General features: G+C 45.7%; 1 pseudogene; it reads left to right on the forward strand.

The window, feature by feature from the left end:
• Positions 1-1,537: 1,537 nt before the first annotated feature.
• On the forward strand, positions 1,538-1,656 carry LOC126102271 (5S ribosomal RNA; annotated as a pseudogene).
• The last annotated feature ends 3,748 nt before the right edge of the window (positions 1,657-5,404 follow it).

The raw sequence follows: 5,404 nt of genomic DNA on the forward strand, positions 1-5,404 counted from the left end.
AGGCCCAATGAGTCCCCTAGCAGACAAACCACACCACACATTTACAACAGGCAAATTCACAGCCTTCTCAACTGTAATGTGAGGATTATCTTCAGCTCAATACACACAATTGTGCCTATTGATAGTTCCATTGAGTTTGAATTGGGCTGCATCCGACCAAATTATGCTACCCATAAATCCCATTTCACGTCTCACCATCTCCTGAACCCATACACAAAATTCTAACCATCGATCTGGATCGTCATCACTTAGCTGTTGCACCAGCCTTGGAATGTACACCTGAAACTTGCCTTTCTTCAGAATGCGTAGCACACTACTAGCACTTACATTACTCTCACGTGCCGCTTGCCTTGAAGATTTTTGAGGCGAACACTGAAACAGTTCCAAGACTGCAGTTGTGGAATCATCACTTGCAGCTGTACGAGGTCGCCCTGATTGACCTTTATGCACATCACACACTGTTCCATGAATTTCGAATTTGTCTCGTAGACGTGTAACTGTTAACCTTGAAGGTGGTTCTGTACCATACTGAGTTCTACACTGTCTTCGAACCGCAGCTACATTCTCAAACTTCCAGTAATACTTAATTATCTGCTTCCGCGCTTCAAAGCTCAAAAGTACGTCCGCCATGTTGCAGTTACTTCCTTGCCACTGCTGCCACCAGTTGAAGAATCATGACATTACTTTCTCACAGATATTTAACCTTGTAGAACGGGAAATAAATTGTCTATGACAGTTCAAAGTGTATATACGTGTTTTTGGCGCACCCTGTATTGTTGGGGAAAGCTTTCGGTGAATAAAACTTACAAGGGGATATCAGGACGTTCGGATCACTGATTTACTTCAAACTTTGAACGCTTTTTACACTCTATTAGCACAACATAATGCGCAAGTAGTAAGATGTCGTACTTAAGCAAATTCAAGAAAATCGTAATAAATGTTTTACGCGACCGTGGACAAGAGCTGCCGGCAGTAGTTTGGTTAGTGTTCAAACTCCGTACTCGGTGAATCGCTGGATCGACTCCTACTAATTCTTTTTAATTTATATTTTTTTCCAATACTCGTCGTTATTTCCTCTGAATATTATACTTGAAAGGTAATATGATGAAAAGACATGTGTATGCTGCATTAACGTTTATTGAATTTCCAACGTTATTTGGCTGTTTACTATTTTTTTATTATTACAACAAAATTTATGCGACTTCTGTTTCTATAGACAAGCTAAAAACTTTATCAAGGGCCTTAGAACTTGTTCACAGCTGGTTCACAACGAACATGAAATTGCTTCGCGAAACGATGCTACGAAAATGCATTCAACCGTATATCGCCAGTTCTCGGCACCTGCATTTACCGAAATGTTGCATTACACCCGATTTGTATCCAGACCGTTGGAAGAAAGATTTTTTTTTTTTTCAATGTCATCCTGCTTCGCTTTGTTCTTAGAAACCCTGCTGATTTCTTGTGCACCCGGAAAAATTGTGTTCATTCGCTGTAGTAGAAGACATTTTAATATGTGTTTTCCGTGTCTGTACCAAAAGCCAACGGCCTTGCCGCAGTGGTAACACCGGTTCTCGTCAGATCACCGAAGTTAAGCGCTGTCGGTCTGGGCTAGCACTTGGATGGGTGACCATCCGGTCTGCTCGAGCGCTGCTGGCAAACAGGGTGCACTCAGCCCTTGCGAGGCAAACTGAGGAGCTACTTGATTGAGAAGCAGCTGCTCCGGTCTCTTAAGCTGACGTACGGCCGGGAGGGTGGTGTGCTGACCACTATCTATCTATTTCTTTCGCCTTCGTGCTGCATAGTACGCGGGGTTGGCGTAGGTAATTCGGATTTGGCACGTTAATGTGAAGGGTTGGCCGGATGCCCTTCCTGCCGCCACCCCGTACCCCCTGGGACAGAATCAGAGTACGCCATCAGTCTGCGTCTATGTAAACCATGGAAAAGTGCGGATGTGGTTCAAATGTCTGTGAGTCATGTAACTGAGGCGGGACGTGGGGACCAGCCCAGTTTTCACCTAGAGGTATGTGGAAAACCACCTAAAAACCACATCCAGGCTGGCCGGCACACCAGTCCTCTCCGTTAATCCGACGGGCGGATTCGATCTGGGGCCGGCGAGCCTACCCGAGTCCAGGAAGCAGCGCATTAGCGCTCTCGGCTAACCTGACGGGATAGTGGTGAGCTGACCACATGTCCCTTCATATCCACATCCAATTATGCCTGTGGTCTGAGGATGACACGGCGGCCGGTCGTTACCTTTGTGCTTTCATGGCCTGTTCGAACGGAGTGTACTTTAGTGCCTTTATCAAAAATAAACTGATGGGAAAAAATTGTAGCACCAAGAAGGAGTTGTGGGACATTAATGATAGTTGTTAGACGTGAAGCAGGATGTCTCTTCAAATTTCGCGCCAGTCGCATAATACTGGCGCCAATAGCTCCACAATGAGGATGTAAATCAGTAACTTCCTGGCAGATTAAAACTGTGTGCCCGACCGAGACTCGAACTCGGAACCTTTGCCTTCTGCGGGCAAGTACTCTACCGTCTGAGCTACCGAAGCACGACTTACGCCCAGTACTCACAGCTTTACTTCTGCCAGTATCTCGTCTCCTACCTTCCAAACTTTACAGAGGAGACGAGATACTGGCAGAAGTAAAGCTGTGAGTACCGGGCGTAAGACGTGCTTCGGTAGCTCAGATGGTACAGTAGTTGCCCGCGATAGGCAAAGGTCCCGAGTTCGAGTCTCGGTCGGGCACACAGTTTTAATGTGCCAGGAAGTTTCGTATCAGCGCACACTCCGCTGCAGAGCGAAAATCTCATTCTGGAAACATCCCCCAGGCTGTGGCTAAGCCATGTCTCCGCAGTATCCTTTCCTTCAGGAGTGCTAGTTCTGCAAGGTTCGCAGGAGAGCTTCTGTAAAGTTTGGAAGGTAGGAGACGAGATACTGGCAGAAGTAAAGCTGTGAGGAGAGGGCGTAAGTCGTGCTTCGGTAGCTCAGATGGTAGAGTACTTGCCCGGGAAAGGCAAAGGTCCCAAGTTGGAGTCTCGGTCGGGCACACAGTTTTAATCTGCCAGGAAGTTTCATATCAGCGCACACTCCGCTGCAGAGTGAACATCTCATTCTGGAGAATGTAAATCAGGTCTGCTTTAAATACAAACTGCAGTGGGACTGAGCGTTAGTTACCCTTGAGATTGGACGTGGTGCGTTGATGTTAGGTAAGAATGCTTTTAAGGGGAAAAAGACGCCATTATCAACAACTCACTGAGCTTCAGCGACATCGTGTAATACGGCTGGGAGAAGCTGAATGTTCCATCCACAAAACTGGGGTAACACATGGCAGGACTGTGGCATCTGTACGTGATTGCTGGCAACGGTGACCACGAGGATATGCAGTACAGTCGTAAGACGACCAGACTCCCGACGGACACGTGGCACTACCGAGAGGGAAGACTGTTGTGTTCGGCCTATGGCTCTGTGGCATCGTACTGCACCTGCAGCAGCAATTTTAACAGCCGTTGGCAGCAAAGTGATGCAACCAACAGTGGCAAATCAGTTACCCCAAGGACAGCTCCGAGCTAGAGGTCCTGTGGCGTGCGTTCCACTGGCTTGAAACCATCGCCATTTGCTATTTCAGTGGCGTTAAGCGAGAGCTGATTGGAGGGTAGGGTGGAAGTCAGTCGTGTTTTCTGGTGGGGGTTCTTCCCCGGTGCCAGTCACGGCTGTGTGTTGGTTAGAAGAAGACCAGTTGAGGTCCTGGAAGCTACCTGTCTGTGTGCTAGACATGCAGGACCTAAACATGGAGTTATGCTCTGGGGTGTCATTTGATATTACAACAGGAGCGCTCTTGAGGCTACCCCTTGCAGCCTAACTGCAAAATCGGACGTGAATCTGGTGATTCGACCTGTTCATGAGCAGCATTAGGGGGGAAGGGGTACATTCCAACAGGCCAGCTCTCTTCGACATACCGCTTTTGTTTATTTATTTAATCGATCGGCATTTACAGGGCGAAATATGAAACTAGGACATTACAGCATCAGAATGACACATTCATCAGTACTTAATGACATAATAAAAAATACAAGATTTTATACAATATGACTTATTTTTTAAGCCATTCAATGGCATTGCCCGTGACGTTATGTATATCCTCCAGTTTACCATTAAAACCGTGCACAGTACTTTAAATCAAGTGAGCCATTGAATGGTTGAGTCCACATTCGCATTGAAGGTCGTTCGCGAGGCCCCATGTTGTCGTCATATCCCTGCATCTTCCGACACCCGTCCTCACACGTTACAGCGTAGTCCACACTCTTCTGGGAAGCTTAAAGCCTTCTATTGGTATGTTTGGGTCAGCAAACAGTTTTCTGTTCTTTATTGTGCTTCTACTCCATAAACTTTTCCATTCATTTTCTGGGTCGAAGGGAAACACCTCTTCACCTGTTTTCCATAGAGATGACTTTGATTTCAGGCGGCTTTTCTTTGGTTTCAGGTCCTGGTGTATTGTAAGGTTTAGGTTTGCTAGTATTTTGCTGTATTCTCTGGATAGAAGATGATGTCTTCTGATTTCAGGTGGTGCTATGTTAGACAATACGGGTAGCCAATCTATAGGTGTAGGTCTCAGTGCTCCCAATATTATTCTCATTGTTTCTCTTAGCTGGATATCGATTTTTGATGTATGCACACTTCTGACCCATACAAGTGCACAATACTCGGTCACGCTGTATATCAGTGCCAAGGCTGAAGTTCTCGAGGTATTTGGATCACATCCCCAGGTGGTTCCGCTGAGTTCGGCAAGAATGGGATTTCTAGATTTCAGGTTTTGTTTTGTATCCTCTAGATGGGCCCTGTACGTTAGGGACCGGTGGAGCTTTACTCCAAGGTACGGAGGATTGTCTTCTTCTTTAATGGTCTTATTATTCATGCAGATGTTCCGGTTTATCTTGGCTTCTCTGTTATTAAGATGCATGTTTACACTTACGATCTTGTCTGGATTATGTTGTAGATGCCATTTGGTGTAGTACTGGTGCACCAGGTTTATATCTTCTTTCAATTTCTGCTCTATTTTTTCAAAAGATTTGCTTTGATAAGCTGTTACCATATCGTCCGCGTATATAAACTTACGAGACGTTGTTTCTGGGATATCCGCAGTGTAAAAGTTAAAAAATAAGGGGTCTATTACCGAGCCCTACGGGAGTCCGTTGTTGATGGCTATGCATCTGCTGGTTTTTTTCATTAAGAGTTATTCTAATTTTTATTCCAGTTGAAATGTTCTTCATAAGTTTGTAGATCTGCATCCTCTGAATTTTTTCTACCCGTTTATGAAGTAGGCCATCCCTCCACACTGTATCATGTGCTGAGGTTAGGTCCAACAGGACAACGCCAGTTTTCTTCTTATCCTGATAGCCCTT

The sequence above is a fragment of the Schistocerca cancellata genome, chromosome 9 (genome assembly GCF_023864275.1).
Source record: "Schistocerca cancellata isolate TAMUIC-IGC-003103 chromosome 9, iqSchCanc2.1, whole genome shotgun sequence".
NCBI lineage: Eukaryota > Metazoa > Arthropoda > Insecta > Orthoptera > Acrididae > Schistocerca > Schistocerca cancellata.